The sequence below is a fragment of the Macrobrachium nipponense genome, chromosome 5 (genome assembly GCF_015104395.2).
Source record: "Macrobrachium nipponense isolate FS-2020 chromosome 5, ASM1510439v2, whole genome shotgun sequence".
In the NCBI taxonomy this organism is placed as follows: domain Eukaryota; kingdom Metazoa; phylum Arthropoda; class Malacostraca; order Decapoda; family Palaemonidae; genus Macrobrachium; species Macrobrachium nipponense.
Genome location: NC_061107.1, coordinates 51,338,100 through 51,362,885, shown reverse-complemented (window position 1 = coordinate 51,362,885; position 24,786 = coordinate 51,338,100). Strand labels below are relative to the sequence as shown.

Sequence of the window (24,786 nt, the reverse complement as noted above, 5' to 3'; positions counted from 1 at the left end):
TAGAAATAGATATGCAGGCGATCTTTCTCCCGGAGGATGACGTCATTAACCTAAAGAGTGACCTGTTGAGGTTTGCTGTTTCGTTGAATGAAATGCACCAACGTCATTTTCCTGCTAACCCAAAGAGTTCGCTAGCACAAACGCTAAGCGTCGCGGAAATGTTATCATACGACTTGCAAAATAAAACCGCCAAAGCAGAAGCTCTGGCTCGAGATCTGCTGATGTGGACTGTGCGGCACAATAACCTCGAACGACGCAACCCATTTATCTTTGCTGCATTAAACATCTTTGGATCTGTTGCAAGTTTAGGCTTAGGAATTTCAAATCATCTTAAAATAAATGATCAGAATAAGAGAATTGAGTTTTTGCAACATGAAAACGAATTAGCTTTGTCCGAACTGCGTAGCCAGTTATCCTCAATCAATCAAATAATGAGTTTGGTGAACGAACATTCTAGTAATATCGATCAGATTATGGAAGTGCAACACTTGCTGGCTACGTTAGCTTATTATAGTTCGAAAATAGATCATATCCGTACCAAAATATCACATTTTATTGAGAAATCAAAGGACTATGTAAAAGCTATTACGCTAGCAACAAAGGGTGTTTTATCCCCACATCTTTTGCCTATTACAGATCTGACTTTAACTTTGGAGAACGGACGGGAGAAACTAGGTTATGTTCCTTTATTAGACGACCATAAGATAGAATTTTATTATAGCTTAATATCGGTAAGCGTTGAAAATTACAGGATCATGATTACCATTCCCTTTGATTCTTCTGATGCCTGGCAAGCATACAAAATAGCACCGTTCCCAACTTTCATGACGAATAACTCAAGTCCAGTAATATCCAATTTGACCAGACAAGTATTGATTTCCCCTGATAGGGAATCATATACAGTCATTAAAGACTTAGATAAATTCACTCACTGTTCAGAAGCCATGAGTAATAAAGTTTGTACAGCTGACTCCTTTGAATTCCATCCTATGTCAATGGATTCGTGCGAGTTAGGTATAGTGCTAAACGGTTCTCACTCCCATACACACGAAGGTTGTCTGAAAAAACTTTATCCTTTTGACGATAATAAGTTCAATTACAGACTGAATAACGGCTCGTGGATGCGATACGACAAGGCCGGCTTTGAGGTGGCATGTCCGGACGGGTCCACGGCCCACTCCCAGGTCTTCGTTGCAGCCGACGGTTGTACCGGGACGTCCACGAACTACACGGTCCGAGGGGTTAACACTATCATCCGTGAATGGGCCTACTTTGCGAACTTCACGTGGACAACTACTGTTATCCCATCACTACCTCTCCCATACAACGCGAAGGTGGCTCATCGTTTAACGCAACTAGCTGAGATGGCCCACACGTCACCGACTTATGCAGGAGGAGAAAATCTTCGTTTCTACATGTCGCTAGCCGTGTTTTGCGTTACGGTGATGATTTTTATCGCCGTTAACATCTTTGCTTGGCGTAGGTTGAGGCGAACACAGACGGATCTTCAGAGGAACGTTCTGCCACGTCCAGACAACACTCCTATCGCGTTGAAGGCATTTACGTTTAGAGCCATTTGAAATTGGCCATTTCACTTGACTTGGAGGAAAATTGTCTGGAATTGTGTTGTGTGTGAAAAGCGGTCTGTACGCTGGCAATATGTAGGACAAGAAACTCCAAGTCTTTGCATTTTTTTATTAAAGATATGAACAGTTAAAAGTATCTTTCGGGCACCTAATAAAATATTGAAGCCCTATATATTAAAATGTTGGTGCGTGTATGTACCAGGAATCTATATCTTGTGCACAGTCATATGTTATCTTTATATACTTACAAAGAGTAACAAATATTCTTAAACAATTATCCATGATCATGTATAAATTATGTATCTCCACGGGGTAACAACTATTCTTAATCGGGTTACCTATTACTATAATCACTTATGTATACATGTTAACCTTTTATTTTTTTGGTACCTCATAATCATTTACTAATATTATACCATATATAGCAAACATGAATCTGTACTTTCCATGCATTTTCTTTACTTATGGATATGTCCATTAGGTATGTATTTTTTTTTTACATATACTTTTATGCATATTTTTCTTAATCACTTGTTTATAGCTATGACTAAATATATATACGGTCACACTCCTAAAAAACCAGGTTTAACGTAATTTTTAATGTTCAATGCTTGAATGGTAGCTGTCCGAGCCTAATGTAATAGTTACATTTTTAATACAGATAAATTCCATATCTGTAAATAAACCCACGACCTAAAGGGTCATTGGCGAATTAGGAGTGTCACTACGTAACCATAAACAAGACGTGAAAACTAGACCATGCTATGCAATGCTTGCAGTAGCCTGGTTTGCGTTTGCATGTCGAATCATTTCTGAATTTGTAAAACAAAGCACAACACCTTCCATGGGAAGTGGTTGACCTATTCACCCATAGCGGAAGCGCATGACTTCCGAGGCCGCAAGGCTATGTGTTCATTTTGTTCTAATTATGATAAATCGCTGAGATAGCTAGTGTTCCGCTATCGACGCGATGCTCCTATATTTTAGGTTCACTTCAGATTACTCAACGGAGCGGTCATCCGACCAAACCATCTCTATACTCCATTGTGGAGCAGGTATTTTGAAATAAAGTTGTTAAAATTGTACTCCATCCGTTTGAGTCATCTCCCTTATTCTAAAGAAGAACCAACTCTACTAGATATCACTCAGACAAGAAGGGAAAGTAGAACCAACAATGCTTACGAACAACAGTCATAAGAAAAGACATACTAACTGTCGCTGTCTTATATCATTATACTAAGTGGACAAGCGGAAGTTATATATATAGATATATATATATATATATATATATATATATATATATATATATATATATATATATATATATATTATATATATATATGTAGTACCTCAGGATACAAATTAATCTGTTTTGGAAAAGAGTGGCCTTCGTTAACCTGATTTTTTCCTCATATCCTTGAACCACATTTTACATGTTAAATTGCCTAATTTGTTCCAAAGCCCTACAAAAACACCCCAGTAAATTTTATAATAAAGCTAAATTGACCAAAAAACAATGAAATACAACAATTTGGACCATTCAGTACCTAACTTAAACTACATATACTACTAATATGTACTACATACCTGTAAATAAAGTGTATTGTGTACATGGTACGTACAAGAAATACTTTACGTATATACGTACGTATGTAGTAAAATGTGGAACCTTACTTTTCAAGTGAGGTGATCTCCGAAAGTGGCAACAGAGGAGGAGGACAAAATGCAGAAAACTTGAACACTTAACTTTATGAAAAACTTAAAATTAAATTTTTTTCTTACATTATTTATTTTACCTCTTAATACTTTACGTTTTTTTTTTCTTTTTCTTTTTTTTTTTTACAGAATTTCAATTTTTTCACCACTTTCAACTTTCTGTTTTTTGTAATATCAATAGGATCTTCCTTTATGCTTACTCCTACTAAAGGCCTCTTTAAAAAATAACTATCCAAGAAAGATTTCTTCTGCCTACTTTTCACAATGTTCCTGAAAGTACCACTGCCAAACATATGATACAGCACGAGATAGTTCGAAGAAATCATATTAAGGGGGCCGGCCGGCTAATGCCCTTTTTTAAGGACAGGACTTTGACATTCATACCACTTAATAAGGTGACTTGGGACATCTCCAAACCGCAATATGATTTTTCCCCTCTGACCTTCGGTTTTGTGACGCCAGGGCAATCTATCCCGAAAAAAAAAAATAACCATTTTTCAAATTCTATCTCCTCCTTTGATATTTATAATTAAGACCTGGGATTACTACCATATATAGACCTGATGTAGACCTCCAATCAAATGGAGAGTTGTTTTTCTATAAGTCATTTTTTTGCTAGATATGAATTTTTCAATATGGTAAAAAAATAAACCCTATAAATCACGAGAAAAAAATTTATAAAAAAAAGACGAAGCAAAAAGTGGAAAAAAAAGGGCTCTATTTGATTGTTCTATAATGTCTTTCTGATAAAGCATGATTATTATGAATTTTCATATTCCATTTTGGGTATTAAAAAACCAAAACTATGTTATTTATCATAAATGAAGATCTCTTTGCTCAAAGATCGTAGCCTTGGGCACAGTGTGACGTGTGCTGTCAGGCAAGAAGGGGGCGTTACTAAGCAACCCTCCCCTCTCTCTTCACTAACTACGCGTATATTATGATATTCTGTAATAATACTTGAGCGATTTTTCTTCGTCTGTATGTTAGCGAGATGTTTTCCTTGTCTTTTCCTCATTGGCATGATGAACTTCTTGCCGAAACATCCATAAACATACGTAAAAGCAAGCGAATGTCACGAGGTGAAACTCGAACGTGTAATCTACTTGAAGTCTATGGTCCAACTGATTCATGATTGAACCAGGGCAGATACTCACTTATGCGAGCCACAGAATCTCTACAGATGCCATTTCTCACAATTTCTTTGCCAATAATTATCAAAATTTACGATAACAGAAGAAATATTGCATTTTCTTGTATGGATGAATGTTTTAGGCTTATTGAGTTATGCTTACTAATTACCCTGTAACTAAGAAAGTAAGAGGAATTTTGACGAAATATTTCGTATACGTATTCTCAATTGCCATATGAAGCTCCATGAATTTTTTCATGACTTTGCATTTTTTGCCCTATACCACCATATATAGGGGTTCCGGCCGGCCCTTTTAAAATAACACTATGGATCACGAGACATCCCGTATTAGTCTTATTAGCGTTTAACTTTTTTAAGACATCTCGTGGGAAGTCCGAAAATTTTAGAATACTGATCTCAAGATGTCTCAGGTTAGTCTTGTAAGGGGTTAAGGATTCCATTTCATGCACATCAAGTGTGCTCCTGTTCAGTTTACACTCCCTAGCCACTTTTACAAAGAGGGTCAAAAACTGTAGTTACCAGCTGCACCTGTAACATGTCAAACCTAACTAATCTATTGTCCTCATCATGATGTATTGGTTTCTATTGAGCTGCCATAAATCAGGCCAAAAAAACTTCTCTTTTCATTAGCGCCCAGCACTCAAGAGCATCTGAAGCCTGGGATTATCAACATAAGTTGCATGTTCTGTTTAGTCACACTCTGGTAGACCTGTTTATCCTTTTCATCACTGACCTTGTAATCTATTTGAAATCTGATTCAATAAACCTTTAAACGTCTATTGGACGTATTAAAAGTCGACAAAAATTGTCTGTCGGGTGCTTTATTGACGTATGCTATGTCAACGCAAAATTTTTTTTTTTAAATTCGCGGAAAAATAGTTATAGGCCTACTAGGCAAAAACTTTTGAATCCCACGTCATGAGGGATGCTGGGAGTTCACGGATCAAGCTATTGTTTTGTTTAAAAGCATTACCAAGGTGCGCATGCGCGAAATGCTTTCTTCTCGCACCAGCAAGCATCAGCGACGCGTCGTCCGAGAGCAATCTTTTGCTGCAATTGTGTTTTGCCGAACTTTTGCGAGAGTTTGAGTATTTGTGGTGGTACAAGACGTACATAGAGATGTCTGAAAGTCGAATGGAGCACCGCATTTTACCTCTTGGGAGGGATCATGTGAGAGGTATTTTGGACTTGGATGCTGGTGAGGGACCAAAGCACCCAAGATGACCTAGCTCCTCAACGCCGTTCCATGCGGCCTCTTGTGGCCGAAAGTGTTCAAGCAACACATCGTGTGCCTTTTACAGCCCCTAGGAAGCATCAGGGTGTCCTGAGGGGCATTTGTAGGCATTTGGGAGGCCTCGAACCAAAGGACATAGACGATTACTTGTTGGAGCTTGATCAGGAGCAGGTCGCAAGTCCTCATTTTGATGCAGTTGGTCATCTAGTGACGAGGAGATCACTCCCAATGTTAGTGATGATGAATATTTGCCCACAATGTCCGTACGAGGGTCACATGCTGAAAGTGAGTTTGAGTTTAGTGGTTTTAGTGCGTATGAGGGGTAGTCTGAGGAGGAGGAGGAGGAGGAGGAGTTGTCGTCGTCTAGTTTTGTTGTTGATGACGACACAGAAAGCGAGGGCCTAAGCGGAGGAGATGGGCCAGTTGGGGGGTTTCTAGTGCGAAACTGTGCCCAAGCACATACAAGGGCACGTAGAAGGTCGGAACGTTGCGCCAGCCTAGGTGAAGGCCGTTCGTCTGAGAGCGACGAGGGGTGGTCGGAGGATCCCACCCCACCTAACATGCACCCATTCACGGCAGCACCTGGGCTCACCGTACCTGTTCCTCTCACTGCTCTGGGGTTCATTCAGCTGTTCCTTACGCGGGAATTGCTGGAATACCTGGTAGCAGAGACGACAGACTACGCTCGGTACTGCCGTGACGAACTGCAGACGACATTGTCGTATCGCTGGCGGGGCTGCAACCTCACTGACATGGCACATTTTTGGGGGCTCCACATTTTTTTTGGAATGATGCCTACTGCCGACGTCAGGCAATATTGGAGGCGGAATTTTCTTTTTAAGTACGCCCAATGTGCCCGGCATTATGGCCCGTGATAGTTTCCTGGCATTGGACAGGTATTTCAACACCTTCAAATGAAGGGCCATACCCAGGAATAACCCCGATCGCCTCATTTTAGTCCACCTAGTGTTGGATTACATTCATGAACGGTGCCAGTTTCTCGTGGTTCCTGGCAAGAACCTTTCTTTGGATGAGGGGATGATGCCATACAAAGAACGTCTGAGCATTAAAGTGTATAACCCCAAGAAGCCGAAGAAATATGGAGTAAAACTGTTTTTTGTTACGGAGTCCAACACTGGATACGTCATGGACTTCTCAGTGTATTCTCCACGCTGCGTGACACTGTCTTCGGTCTTGTGGATCGTTTCCGTAACCAGGGATACCACCTGTTTATGGATAATTATTATAACTCGGTATCCCTGGCTCAGGAACTGTATGAAGCAGGTGTGCACGTCAGTGGTACCCTTCAGTTGGTACGTGGGGCTCCGAATGTCCTCAAGAGGTTTGCTAGCCAGCCGCAACATCTGGCAAGAGGAGAGACAGAGTGGCGGCGGAAGGGAGCTGTCTTCGTCATCTGTTGGAAGGGGGTCCAACTCGTCCCCATGATTTTGACGAGGCATGAGTCCATCCAAAAAGAGGTCGTCCAGCGGAAGAAGACATTTCGGCAGGGCCGAGTTACGTATGAGGAGTTTCGAGTCCAGCGGCCTACTGTCATTTGGCACTACAACAGGCACATGGGAGGAGTTGATCTCTTTGATCAACTTATCCAGTATTATCCCTTCGCCAGGAGAACCAGGAGGTGGACACAGAAGCTCCTCAAATACATTCTTCAGTTGTCCCTCCAGAATGCCTACATCCTCTACTGTGGGTACTACAATTCGGACCTCCGGAGATTGTCCCACATCCAGTTTCTCGAGGTGGCTGGGAATGCTCTCATCAACTTTAATCCCGATGAGTGGCCTTCCATCACCGCCCCCCCTGCCCCGAGCTCCAGATCTGCCCCTAGAGGAAAGGGCAGACGTTAGGAGGGCCAACTTCGGTCATCCTGCTCCTGCCGCTGCTGCCGCCGCCCTTGATGATCCCGCCCGCGCTCAGATCCAGACTTCTCGTCGGATAGTGGACCCTGTGTGTCGGCTGCAGCCAGGGGACCACACACTGAAGCTCCTACAAGGGCACAGGCAGAAACGGTGCCGGGTGTGCCATATGAATGGCAGAAGGAGAGATACCCGGTTCTTCTGTCGCACCTGCAATATAGCTCTTTGCAGGTTCGGGGAGTGTGACCGCAATTACCACACTGCGGTCATATATTGGAGTGCGCCTCCCCTAGGGACAACGGAGGGCGCAGAGGGCCCATCAGTAATAAGGGCACGTGTCTCCCTCCTCCACCTGTACTTCGTCATGTTGAGAAGAAAAAAATGCATGACTCTTCAATGGAGGAGGGAGACAACAAAAAATAGACCGAAGAGTCAGGATTACGAGTGAGTAGTCTGCATTGATTTTATATTTAGTTTTTATATATATGCATGTATTGATGTTTTTTTTATATTATTTCATTTTATGCAAAAAGGAAAGTTTTTCACCTGCATTCCTTTTAGTTATGTATTTGTACCAGAATAAAAAAAATGTAATATATATATGTGTATTATATATATAAATAAATAAATATCTATATATATATCTATTATATATATATATAGATATATATATATATTATATATATATATTAATATATTATATATATATATATATATATATATATATATCTATATATATATATATATATATATATATATATATATATATATATATATATATTATATTAAAACATAAAAGAGAGACATATTAATAATGTTTCAGATACTGTTGTAAGGTGATATGCTGTGACATTTCTTAGAATGTAGGGAGTCATCATTTAACTTCCTTAGAGACAGTGGTCCGAGTGACAAGCTTAGGAATGCTGATGTATCTTTTTGAGTGGCGTGCATGTCCTGTTGCTATGGGCGATCGCAGAGGTGCCTTTGAAACTGGTTGTAGGCAGTAGCCTGGGTGTGGACAATGTGATTGAGTTCGTGCATGTGGGCGAACTTTTCCCCTACATATGAGAGTGCAGGATTACCATGGTGATAGATCTGTACAAGAGAGGTGAGAAGCCAAGATGGCTTCTGCAAAGTATCTTTTTAAGAGAAGTATTGTGAATACTGTGTTGAATGGGTAAGCATATTTATTTTTGGCCAAAGTTGTTATTTCAAAGATGTTCTATTTTGTATGATCTTTTGATTTTAATCTTGTGCTTATTGAGGTGTTCTCCTGTCTTCTAACAGGTGGTTCTGGAGAAAGGGGAATTGTTCTGGAGAAAGGGGAACTGATCTGAGACAAGGGGAACTGACTTAATTACTATGGTGGACTGCACTATGACTATACCTAGTTTTATGACTAAGATAATGTTGGATTACTGGAGTAGAAATATGGAGTGGGGTTATTTGAGTTCAATCATTCATTTAATCTTTTTGTTAAGAACCTGGGTTTATTTAGCTAATGTTTTTTTCTTAAATAAATGCTAATTTTTTATAAGCTCATGTGTCTGATTTAGTTGCCTTAGGTAATGGGGAGAGAGAGAGAGAGAGAGAGAGAGAGAGAGAGAGAGAGAGAGAGAGAGAGAGAGAGAGAGAGAGAGGTGGGGGTGTTGCCAGCTGCCTGCTGCTCTGGTTCATTGCTACCTTTTGAAATAGAAGAACCGAGATTTTAGAATCTTGGTTATAGTCGTGGCAGCGGTATTTGAACCGTATTATGCCTTTTGTGAGATTAATGGCAGCTTAAAGCCATACTGAACACCATAAACATCGTTCCCCTACGCCCAGCAAGACGTCCATCAACTACTGCGGAGATGTATGTTGCTGATGTTCCCACAGGCAAGAGTTTCTATGAGTCTACGGGGTTTTACGGCGCTTTTGGACTACGGGAGTCGTCAGTTGTCTTCCGCGGGGAGACGTTTTGCCTTTCTACAGCGTGTTTCACGTGTCTGTGCAGTTGCAGTTGCAGACCAATCAGACACACGGGAGAATCGAGAAAGTTCAAGATGAGGAGATGTTTCAACTGTTATTATAGCCCAGTTGCAGGCTATTCAAATTTATTTTATGTGATAGACATTGTACTGCCAAAGAAGTGCAGTTATTTTTTATTATGGTGTTTAATGAGCCTGCCAATGTGTTTTATATGTGTAAGCTGTTTTATGTGAGCTATGGCTAGGCAGGTGCTAGCAATTCTAGGTGGCCAAGCATCTGTTATATAAAAGAGAGACATATTAATAATGTTTCAGATACTGTTGTAAGGTGATATGCTGTGACATTTCTTAGAATGTAGGGAGTCATCATTTAACTTCCTTAGAGACAGTGGTCTGAGTGACAAGCTTAGGAATGCTGATGTATCTTTTTGAGTGGCGTGGATGTCCTGTTGCTACGGGCGATCGCAGAGGTGCCTTTGAAACTGGTTCTAGGCAGTAACCTGGGTGTGTGTTTGTGCATGTGCGAGATTTTCCCCTCATATGAGTGTAGGATTACCATGGTGATAGATCTGTACAAGAGAGGCCAGAAGCCAGGATGGCTTCTGCAAAGTATCTTTTAAGGGAAGTGTTGTGAATACTGTGTTGAATGGGTAAGCATATTTATTTTTGGCAAAGGTTGTGGCTGGATTGCATTTGAATATTTATTTCAAAAATGTTCTATTTCATATGATTTTTTAATTTTAATCTTGTGCTTATCGAGGTGTTCTCCTGTCTTCTAACAGACGGTTCTGGAGAAAGGGGAATTGATCTAGAGAAAGGGGAACTGATCTGAGACAGGGGAAACTGACTCAATTACTATAGTGTACTGTATTATGACTATACCTAGTTTTATGACACGATAATATTGGATTATTGGAGTAGAAATATGGAGTGGGGTTATTTGAGTTCAATCATTCATTTAATCTTTTTGTTAAGAACCTGGGTTTATTTAGCTAATGCTTTGTTCTTAAATAAATGTTATTTTTCATAAACTCACGTGTCTGATTTAGATGCCTTAGGTAATGCAGGGGAGAGAGAAGAGAGAGAGAGAGAGAGAGAGAGAGAGAGAGAGAGAGAGAGAGAGAGGGTGTTGCCAGTTGCCTGTTGCTCTGGTTCATTGCTACCTTTTAAAATAGAAAAACCGATATTTTAGAATCTCAGTTACATATATATATATATATATATATATATATATATATATATATATATCTATATATATATATATATATATATATATATATATATATATATATATATATATATATATATATATATATATATATGTATATATATCTATTCGGTTATTTTTTGGGTAAGCAAAAACTCTGACATTCTAGTAATATTCAATCATTTTTCTTCATTTTGAAACAAATTGAAAATCTCTAGAACAATATTTCGATTTATAGTGAAATTTAAAAAAAAAAAATTTTCCTCCCCTCCACGCTCGGTATCTCGGCCGCAAATCTCAGAAATGCTTGAGTCACATTGTCGTAATATTTGTACCGTTTCATATTAGCCGTTATATAGAGTTCTATATATGAAAATGTGCGTAATTACATGTAGAATACAATAATAAATAATTCATGGTCGTAGCTTTCATTATTTTTGAAATATTTGCATAGAAATCACGATAAATAGAAAAAATTCGACATACAGTCAACTCTGACTTGACCGAAATGGTCGAAAAACGCAATTGTAAGCTAAAAAATCTAACAGTCTAGTAATATTCAAGCTAAAAAATCTTACAGTCTAGTAATATTCAATCATTTATCTTCATTTTGAAACAAATTGGAAGTCTCCAGCACAATATTTCGATTTATGGCGAATTCAAAAAAAACTTTTTCCTTCCCTCCACGGGCAGTATCTTGGCCGCAAATCTCTGAAATGCTTGAGTCACATTGTCCTAATATTTGCACCATTTCATATTAGCCATTATATAGAGTTCTATATATGAAAATGTGCGCAATCTCATGTAGAATACAAAAAATAATAATTCATGGTCGTAGCTTTCATAATTTTTGAAATATTTGCATATAAATCACGATAAATAGAAAAAATTCGACATTCGATCAACTATGACTCTACCGAAATGGTCGGAAAACGCAATTGTAAGCTAAAACTCTTAGTCTAGTAATATTCAATCACTTACCTTCATTTTGAAACAAATTGGAAGTCTCTAGCACAATGTTTCGATTTATGGTGAATTTTTGAAAAAAAACTTTTTCCTTCCCTATGCTAGTAGCGTTTATAATTTTTTAAATATTTGCATAGAAATCACGATAAATAGAAAAAATTCGACATTCGGTCAACATTGACTTGACCGGAAATGGTCTAATAAAGCAACTGTAAGCTAAAACCCTTACAGTTTAGTAATATTCAATCATTTATCTTCATTTTGAAAGAAATTGAATGTCTCTAGCACAATATATCAATTTATGGTGAATTTTTGAAGAAAAAAAAATTCCTTATGTCCGTGCGCTGTATCTCAGCCGCAAATCTCCGAAATGCTTGAGTCACATTGTCCTAATATTTGCACCATTTCATATTAGCCGTTATATAGAGTTCTATATATGAAAATGTGCGCAATTTCATGTAGAATACAACAACAAATAAGTCATGGTCGTAGCTTCCATCATTTTTGAAATATTTGCATAGAAATTACGGTAAATAGAAAAAATTTGACATTCGGTCAACCTTCACTTTGCTATAAACACGGCGTCTATAGCACAATATTTCGATTTATGGTGGATTTTTGAAAAAATCTTTTTTTTACGTCCGGGCGTTACGATTTCATGCATCATTTTGTGATAATATTTTCTCTGTGTTGCTTTGATCGTTTTACAATATGTTATATACCAAAATGATCGCAATTTAGTGTACAATACAACGAAAAAGATTAACTCATTAGCTTTAACAGTTTTGCTCACAGCGTGATTTGTATACAATTATAAATGAAATTTTTTGTTTGCGCTGTCATATATTCCAATATTTATAAATGATAATATTTTTTTTTTCATTTCTGATGGTTGCATACTAAACTTCAGGCATCACAAAAAAAACTTTTTTTCCGCTTTGGCGCTCACTCCTGAACCCCGCTGGCATACGGGAGACGATTTCTGAAATACCGCTTAGGCGTTTAAGGGTTAAGTGCTCAAGACAAAAGATTGTGAATAGAACTCATTTCACTTATAATCCTGTGAAGAGAAAATATGGCAAGCAATATGAATTATGGAAATGCACGCTAAAAAGTGTTTAGTTACTTACTGTTCATCAGCCACAAATTTCCATAGGTAAGTCCTTAGGTAATGAGCATCAACTTGAACTTGCTGAAGACCAAACCTGCTAAATGTGCGTAGCCGGACACTCTCCATCAATGTCTGGACAAAATAATTTCAGAATTATCCTTACGGGTCTTCTATTTTTTTTCTCACCCATCTACATTTGTCTTGACCCACTTATGTATCCCTCTCTTCTAACTCTACTTTGCTACCATGATCACATCTCATTTTAGAACAAATTCTTGAAGTGATTTTGATCTATATCTACAAATTTTGTTCAGTGCTTTTATTAAAATATTTGATGATGGTTAATTCTTGTGGTGTACTTCAAAAATGACAATGCAGATTATAACCCCTTTTAGGAAACACCTCCATGAAAAAAAGCCAATCAGACTGGAATAAAATCAGTGTATGTACAAAAACAACTGAAAGGCCAATTAGACTGGAATAAAATCAGTGTAATGTATAATAACAAATGAAACTTGACAATGAATGGGAAGGTGAGAAATGTAAAAATATGACCACAGTTAAATTATTTTTATTTAATATTCATAAAATCACCCACTTTGAACCTAAACTTCATGCAATAGTTTGTATTAAACAAATACATAAAATATATATCAATATTTGGACCAAAAGAATAGCAAATTTAATAACTTTCAAATATACCATTTCTGAAAAAAATTTAGATTTTACAATACAGCACTTTACCTTCAAACTTATTTTTACGATTCCTGTCAAAATTGAGACTCTGGTGAACTCAACTGGTGCAAATATCTCGATACGTTCTGACCACAACTTGTTTAAATTAGCAACTAAACTGTTATCTAACTGGCTGGGTGTATATGAAGCCCAAGTGGAACGACCACCTGGTCCTCCCCGAGAAGCACTCAAACTAGAAGGAAAAATATTATTTTTTAAAGGAAGAAATACAGCAATTTTCAGGAGGCTAAAATAAAATGTAATAAAGCTCAACAGGATAAATCATGTTCATTGCCCGAAGAATATAGCAAAATGGTATTTTTATGATAAAATTAAGTTTCATGTAAGTATAGTACTTACCAAGTAATTACATAGTTATACTTTCCCACTCATGTGGCCGCTTAAATCTAAAAATTGCGGTAGCACTTCTATTGTTTTTGTGTAGGTGATTACCCTGCCCACTAATGGAGAACAACAAGGCAAAAGACTTCACTTCTTTTGTCCTTTTATGTCCATGAGAGGGGAGGAAGGAGGGCTCCGATCTGTAATTCTTGGTATGTACGTATATATGAAACTTAATTTTATCATGAAAATACCATTTCCAGATAACGAAAGTAACTTAACAAGTAATTACAAAGCTGAATCCAACATTGACAGGAGGTGGAATCCATGGACATATTCTACTCTAAAAAATTCATCTTGAACTGTACTGACATAGTGGAATAGCCACAAGTTGCCTCTACTTTTAAGAGGGAGCTTTGGAGCAAAGGACAATTCCAACTGCTTGCAAAGCATTAAAAACATCTGCCCTTGCCTTGGGTGCAGTACCAAACTACAATAACCAGATAAAGCTGTCACCTACACTGAGAAAAAATACCCCCAACCACTAAAATCTGGTGGGCACTCCAGGTACAAAGTAGCCCCCAGGCTCCCCAATGACTCGACACCTTACTTCAAGGTGAATAGATCAAGGATAAAATGAATTTTTCCTACGAATCCTCCCCAAGTATCATGCCAGCCACTGACAATGGACCCAATGTATGTACTGTAATTTTCAAATACTGTCTTGATCTGTTTTATGCAATGTGTCACGATAAATATGGGCTTACATTTCCAGTAAGTAGACTGAAGAATTGCAAAATGACATATATTTGAAAGCATACGAAGTGGGACCGCTCTAATATTGCGAACTCTCACCTTGAAGGTAGGCAGGATATCCTCCTGAATCTGCAAGAGATCCGGTAATAAGATCCCTAAGAAAAAACGACAATGCATTTTCATACAATTTTCTCTCTTGATTTTCTCTCTTCTGTCTACCGCATGTGATGGCGTATAAGGTGACCTTTTAACCTTAAAAAATCTCCCCTAAAATGGGGGGTTGTCTTATGCCCCAAGTATAAAAGCAAACCTTAAATTCTCCGGAGATTTTCATTGATAGGCTAACCCCTGAAGTGTTGACAATTGTGTCAATAGTTAACTACCGTCACAACTATCGACACAGTAAACAAAACATCTGTGAAATGGTAAAAACCGTAGGTAGAGTGAACCACACGTATTCATAGGGGATGTGTACCAGAGACATCTCCCCCCCCAAAGAAAATAGCTAGAATCCACAAATACTTGGAACCCCACTCTAAAAATGCTTATAACTACCTATCTTGAAAGTTTACATACCAAATGTTTACTAAAAGTACCATCCTACATCAAATATACCTCGAATTCTTATTCTGCTCCTGTATTAATCTTTGAAATAATATTAATATATTTCAAATTCATCTTAAACATTTTTCCAATAGAAATATATACGTACAGCCAATGAGAGAGAGAGAGAGAGAGAGAGAGAGAGAGAGAGAGAGAGAGAGAGAGAGAGAGAGAGAGAGAGAGAGAGACCATTGAATGGGCAACATCACATATTTGACCATCACGAGTTGAATTATTTATGAATTATTTCAGGGACATAGAGAATATGTTATGAGAGAAAGTGAGAGAATAACTCCTTAAAATATCAAAAGATTGAAATGAACCTCTATAGGCAACATGCGCTGAATGGCCCCTCGGCTCCGGCGCTTGGCTATGTGCCAAAAACTTTATAATCTAATCTCTATAGGCAACACTTCTTCCCCTCTCCCATATGTATATTTTTTCCATAGGGAGAAAGAGAGAGGGAGGGCTGAACTAAGCATCTATTTGTTTATCTATCAATTCATTTCTACCCTTTGGCAGAAACAGGGAGCAAGAGATAAGAGGAAGAAATAGAGATGAGATGATCAGTTGTAGGTAACAATTTGGACTGGGAGTCACTTTCTGTCACATAATATGACATTTCTGACAGGCCCACCTTTCCCCGCTTTACAACTTCAAAGGAAAACGACTGGGAAAATCTGTTATTTAATTTTTTTTAAATAACTTACTATAGAAATGCATAAATATTGTAATAATGGTGTATTACTATTTGTGGACTCATGGATTTGTGGATTTCTCTCCAGACCATATCTACAAATTATTCGCAGGGAATTCGCCTATTGGCAGTGTTTTTCTATGAGAAATATCCACAAATTCCTGTTTTTCTTTTAATCAATTTCATCGTAAAATGCACTTTTTGTGATAAAAAGGATTTTGACGTAGGAAAAATCTATTTCTGGGCGATTGGTTCGTGTCGCCCAGCGAAATAATCCTTTACTTCATTATTTCTTAGGTAAATGATCTAACAAATACCAGAGAATAAACAAAATAAAGAAGAGGTCAGTATAACTGACTCGCTCACCCAAATAAAAGAAGGGCGTCGGTATGAACACTAGGGCGAGTGAGACCACTACCACGAACTTCTTGTCATTTAGAAATTTCCCACAACAAAATCCCTCAAGGAGAGAGCCGACCCACAGAACGGGGCAGCAACTACTACTACTACAACCCACGCCAAGGTGACTGCTGCGCCTCTGGTGGCCATCCTGAAGTTAGCAATCAATCTTGAGCGAAGGGTTGGGAAGAGGTGGGATTTCGCTGGGCGACACGAACCAATCGCCCAGAAATAGATTTTTCCTACGTCAAAATCCTTTTTCTGGGCTCAGTTCGTGTCGCTGCGCGAAATAATACCAGAGAATTAGCACAAGATTGAAAATAAAGAGGGTCTCAATAAAACTAAAATTTAACTACTTACTATAATTGTAACAAAATATTCATACAACTTGTTCAGACAATTCTGAAAAAAGAACAATAACTAAATGTAACTTATAACTATAATTATTTACAAAGTATTTACATAAGTTACAGGTATGAATATGAAAATTAACATGTGTGTGAAAAAATCTTAACATAAAAAACACACTGAATAAGTTTTATAGATACCAATACAAAAGACAATAAACCATTGATAATGGGAGTGTGGAACCCTAGCATAAAAATAAGGGGACCACACTCTAATGCTAATATATACAACCAATTGTGGGTGACCCTAGCATAAAAATAAGGGACACCCACTAGACAATCATAAGAGCAGCTAAGACTCAAAGACAAGTGTAGAGTAAGATGGTAGGTTAGACAAACTGTTGACCGAGGTAGGTAGAAAGGAGATCTAGATCTTCAACTATACTACTGGGCAGAGTCAGGGGAAACTATGTTACCCGCTGCAACTGCCGAAAATTTCAGAGATTCCAAAGACTTCAAGTAGTGACGTTTAAATACTGTCGGCGATTTCCATCCAGTATATTTTTTCAAATCATCAAAGTTCATATGTTGGAAATAATTGATTGAGGTGGCCACTGCCCTGACATCGTGTGCCTTAGGGAAAGATTCAGGGTTAGCTTGTTTAATAAAGTATAGGATCTGTTGCCTAATACCTTTAATTGATAAGGTACCACCTTTTTCTCTCCTAAAGAGGGAACCCTAAGAGGAGGAGGATGTCCTAGACAGAAAGGCTCGTAAGGTCGTCACTGGACAAAGAGAAAGATCTTGGGGAAGGGGTAAGACTTTCCATGGTTCCCACCTCAATAAAGGATCCTCATTTTTTGCTAAAAAGCTGCGATCCGGAGAGAGCAGAACTTCTCCTGAAGGGAGAAATTCTACATGAACCGCATCTCTGGATAGCGCCGACAGTTCTGAAATTCTAGCTCCTGAAGCCAAGCTTAATAAAAATAATGTTTTTCTTAAGAGCATTATAAATGAACATGTCGTATTATCTGTATTGAGCCAGCCAGTTTTAGAACATCATTCAGAAAACCATGACACTGAAGTAGGCCTTACTGAAGGTCTAAGTCTAGCACAAGCCTTGGGAATAGACGAAAAGTAAGAGTCTGTTAAGTCTATATTAAAACCCAACTGAAAGATCTTCTTCAAGGCTGACTTGTTTGTCGTAATAGTACTAGCTGCAAACCCCTTTTCAAATAAAGATCTGAAAAAGGATATAGCCGAATTGATTGTCATGATTTTAATGTCCGATTCCCTCAGGAAGGATGCCAACTTTTTAACTGCAGCGTCATACTGCCTCAAAGTTGAATCCCTTTTATCTGATTCTAAGAAGAGGATATTTTGTGGATCTACATTTGCATCCCTCTTGGCCGCAAACTTCATGAAGTCCATAAAGTTAGGGCTTTGAGAATTCCTGAGGAAGCGAACACAGTCTTCATTTGTACCGACTGGGAGAGTCTGGGATTGGAAATTCGAAGGGGACGAAGACCCAATTCCAGCAGCAGGGGGTACCAGTTGCTCTTCGGCCAGTCCGGAGCTACTAGAGCTATCTGACCCTTGAAAGTCCTGAGTTTGTTCAGCACTTTCAGGAGAAGATTCACCGGAGGAAAGACAAATCTTTTCCCAGTTGTTCCAGTCTATGGACAGAGCGTCTGTGGCATAGGCCAGAGGGTCCAGGTTGGGAGCCACATAACAAGGAAGTTTGTGGTTCGCTTGAGATGCAAACAGATCTACTTGCAGGCCTGATACCCTCCGGAGAATCCATTGGAATGAACTGTTGTCCAGCGACCATTCTGACTCCAGTGGAACTGAACGGGATAGAGCATCTGCTATGACATTTCTCACTCCGGCCAGATGGGTGGAGGAGAGGTGCCAACCGAACTTGTCTGCCAGGGAAAAGATGGCTACCATGACATGATTCAGGTGTCTTGACTTGGAGCCTCCCCTGTTTATGCAGTGAACTATTACTGCGCTGTCCAGAAATAACTTTATATGAGAGTTCTTTGGTGGAAGTAGCCTCTTCAGAGTCAGGAACACTGCCATCGCTTCCAATACATTTATGTGAAGCTGGCGGAATTGGGGTGACCATGTTCCTTGAACTTTCTTGAACTGAGAATATCCTCCCCAGCCGCTTAATGAAGCATCTGTGTGGATAGTAATTCCCGGAGGGGGAAACTGAAGAAGTACTGACATGGACAGGTTCTTCAACTTTGTCCAAGGACGCAGACGATTTCGGAGAATCTGTGGTATTGCTGACAACTTGTCCCTGGATCTGACATTTGCTCGTGAGCGCCAGATCCTGGTTAAGTCTTTCAGTTTGGCTTTCATCAAGATGTTTGTCACTGAGGCAAACTGAAGGGAACCTAGGATTCTTTCCTGGTTTCTCCTTGAAGCATATTTGTACCTTAGAAATTGCTTCACTGACTTCACTATTTCTTTCCTCTTGGCTATTGGAATCGACAGAGTGTGAGAAGATAGATTCCATTGGATGCCCAGCCATTGAAAGCTGGACTCCGGAGTGAGTCTTGACTTTGTCCTGTTTATCTGGAACCCCAGATATTCCAGGAACTGAATGACCTTCTTTGTGGCTTTGCGGCATTCCTCGACTGTTGGTGCCCAAATCAACCAGTCGTCGAGGTACGCTACTACCATTATCCCTTGAGACCTTAGTTGTTGAACAACTACTTCCGCCAATTTCGTGAATACTCTGGGTGCTACATTCATACCCCAAAGGTGGGGACTACCTTGAAGGAGAATGTTTGGTCTCCCAGCTTGAAGCCCAGGTAAGGGCGAAAGTGTCTTGCAATAGGGATATGATAGTATGCGTCTGTAAGATCGATAGAGGTGGTGACGGCCCCACGGGGAAGTAAGGTCTGCACCTGCGAGATAGTCAGCATTTTGAACTTGTCGCAGCGAATGGCCAAGTTTAACTGGGACTAGTCTAAGATTACCCTTCTTTTTAATGAGTCTTTCTTTGGCACGCTGAATAAGCGACCTTGAAACTTCAGTCGCTTGACTCTCGCTGTTGCTCCTTTCTGAAGGAGGTCCTCTGCATACTCCGTCAATTCCTACGATGGAAGTTGAAGGAACGGTCTGGGTGGAGGGGGGCCTCCAATCCAACTCCAACCCAGACCTTTCGACACAATACTTTGTGCCCATTTGCTGAATCCCCACCGATGCCGGAAGAGAAACAGCCTCCCTCCTACCTTGGAGATCTCACTACTGCTGAGTCGAGTGACCTCCGCGGCCTCCACGGAAGTGCTTTCCCCTATTAAGCAACCTTCCTGATCCTCTCTGACGAAAGGATCCCCTAGCCCTACCTCCCCTGGCGAACTGGTCAAAGTGTTGGAAGGCTTGGCCCTCGAACACCTGGTTAAAGGCTGGGGAGACAGCATAGGAAGTGGAAGGCTGAGCCTGAGGGGAAATCAGGTAGATTGGTTGAGTCTGTGTCTTCGACGTAGAAGGCTGGCCTGGCTGAACAACCGGCACCGCTGACACAGCCTGGCTGAAGTGTTGTGGCTTCTTCTGGTAAGGCTGAAACCGTTTGGTCTTTTTCAGTTTCTTGCCTGCAGAAGATGGGTCTTGGCGCCTCTTAGCAGAGAGGCCCCAACGATCCTTGAGGCTCTGGTTGAGCCTCGTCGCCTCGCTTTGGACCTCCCTAACCATTGCTTCAGGGAAGAGGTCTGCCCCCCAGATGTTGGAAGAAAGCAGCTTATTCGGCTCATGCCGAATAGTTGCTTCCTGGAGGACATGTTTGCGACAGTTGACCCTCGCCGTCACAAACTCGTACAAGTCCGATTGGACCGTACAAGTCTGCGATTTGGTCAACAATTTGAAGAGCGGCTCTGAAGCGTAAGATAAAGCCGCTACCTCCGTCATTGCCATGGTGTTGATAGACCTGGCCAGCCTAGTTTTAGCCTCAAACTCGGCTTGAATGAGGCTATCAGGAAGTCTTGGGAGCTTCTCGCCGAACTGGTCCATCGCGCAGTCCGGCTTGAGCTTGCCTACCGAAAAAGTATTCGGCAGGTCCTCCCACAAATCTCCAAGCGAAGGGAGCAAAGGTGATGTGGGATCTGCTTCCCTGAACTGAGGCAAGGGCTCTCCCTTTAAGCCAGCTGGGATGGTAACGCTGGCGATCTTAGTTAGAAAAGGGAGAGGAGTCTCTTCCTCCATCGTAAAGATGGTGAAAGGACTCTTAAATGCCTGGATTCTGGTGTTGGAGCAGTCCATCTCATCCAGACACCGGAGCCACTCTCTTTGAGCCTGGTCCCTGGAGTACAGCACTGTCTCCCTAGGGACCTTATCCTCCCTGTTCATAGCTGCCTCCGTCAGCCTGGCGTAGCCAATGAACGGAGGCTGAAGATTCTCTGGGTAAAACTCGAAGTCTTCAATCCTTCGAGTACCACACTCCGGAATGGAAATGAACCCGTCCTGGAAAGGGGCGTAGGAAGCCACTCTCCAGGGGTTGTTCATCGAGAAAGGAGGAAGAGAATCATGGGGAGGAAGTTGGGGAGCAGGCATAACACCAGGTGCCGGGGAGGCAGCTTGAGGGGCCTGATTGAAGCCGGACATTAGGCTTTCCTGAGTGGCAATCCTGTCCGATAGTTGGCGAGAACATCTGCTCCATACTTGTCCTCAGAGAGCCTACCAAATCTCCCATCTGCTGCATCATCCCGACGGAGAAAGCGTTGGGATCGAAGCTAGGAGCAGATGTAGAAGTGGATGGGTAACTTGCTAGAGGTACCGAAGAGGAAGGAGAGACCACTGACTCCGCCGGAGTACGGGGCCTCTCCTTGGAGGACTTGCTCTTAGAAGCTCTAGAGCCCAAAGCAGATGATTTACCCTTCTCTGCTCCGGGGTTAGAAGCCGAAGACTTACGACATGACGACGCCGAAGAAGTCTTTTTAGACGACGACGTCTTTGTCAGGGTTTTCTGCACCCTGTGACCCTTCACTTTAGGGACCACAGAAGCGCTAGGCTTAGTATACGAGAGCTCAGCTCCCGTAAAGCCTTGGAAAGAAGCAGGAGAAGCAGCAGGGGAAGAAGATCCAGTGGCGCCCAAGGGAAGCCCTTGAGCGTCCAACATACCTACCTCGACCAACAGGTCATCTACACCTACCATCGGTTCTACATTTAAGTCTAGTGTGGCGACTTCCGCTGAGATGTCCTGGCCTGGTTCCTTCATACACGCGGCGACCTGCCACTGGATCATCGTCATCGTCGGGGTGCCTGCCTTGCTGGGTCGACGTACCCCGCCAACTTGCCGCCGGGGAACAGCAGGACAGCCATCCTCTTCTCCAGGATGTAGGGCTGTCCCTTGGCGGCGTTCTTGCCGAATCCGCCGACCCAAGCCCTCAAGGTCGCGAGGGCGGTCTCTCTAACCGCGGGAGCCTGGAAGAGAGGGTGTCTGTTAGATTTTAGTTTAAAGTTGAGGGTCAACCTTAGACTAAAATAGCCTTAAGACTAGACATTATCGGCATATATTCCATAATAATATGGGTAACTTAAGCTTAAAACTATATTTCAAAACTTAAGCTTAAGATATAATTCAGAATTTCTATCATATGTATATACTGATGGAAATACTTACCCCGTCCAAAAACTGACTCACAAGATCATAGCAGATCGTACGCGTTTCGTGGAACCAGACCTGCAGATTCCCGTGAGGAGTCGCACACGGAGCATGAGACCTGCAGACTTCATGCCCACAGGGGTCCTTATCATAATAATAAGGGCTAGAGACGCAAGGTAAAAATAAGGGAAAAGTTCCAGGTATAGGAGACCGAGAACCAACCCGCCACGAGGCAGAACAATGCCGCCATGCTTCCGACCGGGAACCTGTATTTATACCTAAAAAACGGCAAATACTGACTCAAGGAAGGAACGAACTAAATAGGAACCTTTCGGAATACTTAACTTAGCCGCTGCGATGGCAGAACGTTCCATGGTGGCGAAAAAATCCGTAAATTAGCACAAAAACACAAGAGCAAGGGAAACGCGTGCGTCTTGTAGCCTTCTAACGAAAAGGATGGCCACCAGAGGCGCAGCAGTCACCTTGGTGTGGGTTGTAGTAGTAGTAGTAGTTGCTGCCCCGTTCTGTGGGTCGGCTCTCTCCTAAGGGATTTTGTTGTGGGAAATTTCTAAATGACAAGAAGTTCGTGGTAGTGGTCTCACTCGCCCTAGTGTTCATACCGACGCCCTTCTTTTATTTGGGTGAGCGAGTCAGTTATACTGACCTCTTCTTTATTTTGTTTATTCTCTGGTATTTGTTAGATCATTTACCTAAGAAATAATGAACTAAAGGATTATTTCGCGCAGCGACACGAACTGAGCCCAGAAAACTATTTAAAAAACCAGGTACACTCGACAAGAAAACTGAAGATACAGTTTTCATTAGCTTTTGTTCATCCAATTTCCCATTTGTTTTTACTGAAAAGACATAATATAGCTAAATTTACTCTAGAATATGAAAATATACTGCAAATGATATCATATAAGTTAAAACTACAAAACAAAACCGTTCAGATACTTAAAAACACGATATATGTCTGAAGTAATTGGAATTTCTCAGATGGATTCATTCATAGAGATCTGGTAGATAGAATGTGAATTTCTGATTTTAGTACTATGCATCACGACGACAATATTTACTCGTTTTGCTTCATGAACGGGGATATATTGCTTCATCGTAAGTGGTGAATGCAATTATTTTAGTTTCTACAAACTTATGTTTGTATTCCAAAGCGATTAAAGTTAGCTGACGTCAATGGCAGTCAATGTTGCAACGGCTAAGGTAGTTTGAACAAATCTAGTTGCATCCGCCAGAGCGTTTTCTATGATGTGAGGAGGAGACCTAGAACTTCGAGCGAAAAGCGCAAGTCACTGGATACTGGCTAACGTAACGGATTTCACACTTTGATTACTTTGACGTTGACATGGATCGAATGCTAGTTGCTGTTTACAAAGCTACTGTCTTTAAACATAAATCTTAATAAAGGTTAAACTAGCATGTCAGCTCAATGATTTTCTGGCTATATGCTCCCATTACAAAGCAGTTCGTAGTAGCCTACAGCCCTACACGACTGCCTTTCTTTGCCGCGAGGCTTAAAGATCTCCTACGATATAAACTTTAATTGCCTGAGCAATACATATTGAATTATTTGAGGTAATAAATATTTTTACTTAATACAGCTCTTTTCGTGAATGAAACCCAATTTTCAAAAGTAAAAACTATATCAAGAGAGCAAGAATGACCGCACCGTGTCTAAAATTTTCCCCGTTTTTTTACAATCTTTGAATGCTACCTACGGCAATTGTCGAATGTAATCAAGATTAGGGTATGAATTTCTTAGAGAATTATCTTGATTATTATGATCCTTCAAATTTTATCTAGCATAGTGCAGCACGATCTTGGCAGTCATATCATATTGCGCAAGCATAGGCCTATCGATTGAGATACTTAATTCATTATATTTTCTTCTGCCTTTCCCCGTCACAAGTCCGCCACCAGTACTATAATTCTCTCTCTCTCTCTCTCTCTCTCTCTCTCTCTCTCTCTCTCTCTCTCTCCACTTCTAAAACATACTTTAAAAAAATATATATTACCACTCAATCTCCGAAAGAAAATATAATGAAATTAAGTAGTTATAAATAAGCCTAAGCTTTCACATGAACAGATTTTGCTCCTCTTTCTCTCTCTCTATCTCTCTCTCCCCACTCTTAAAACACATTTGAAAAAATATTATCACTCAATCTCTCAAAGTAAATATAATGAATTAAGTATTCCCAAAAGATAGGCCTATGCTTGCGCTCTCTCTCTCTCTCTCTCTCTCACTTTTGAAACATTTGAAAAAATACTATCACTTAATCTCTCAAAGTAAATATAATGAATTAAGTATCTGTATCGATAGGTCTATGCTTGCGCGCTCTCTCTCTGTCGTCATAATATTTCATTCTTTATTGTATTGTTCCTCAAGATTTCCACAAGTACTGCCCAAATTTTAAAACCCTTTCTCTCATTGTTTAAGATCCTTCTTTAATTACGTATGAATTTT

At 40.3% G+C, this 24,786-nt stretch overlaps 1 long non-coding RNA gene across 2 annotated transcripts in view; it reads right to left on the bottom strand.

The window, feature by feature from the left end:
- LOC135215297 (uncharacterized) overlaps positions 1-24,786 on the bottom strand; it is a 167,378-nt gene that overhangs the window by 83,817 nt on the left and 58,775 nt on the right. For both annotated transcript variants that reach the window (XR_010314664.1, XR_010314665.1), the window contains exons 2-3: positions 13,559-13,742; positions 12,834-12,946 (exon numbers count right to left, since the gene is read on the bottom strand). This is a non-coding gene — a long non-coding RNA (uncharacterized LOC135215297). The remainder of the gene's footprint in view (positions 1-12,833; positions 12,947-13,558; positions 13,743-24,786) is intronic.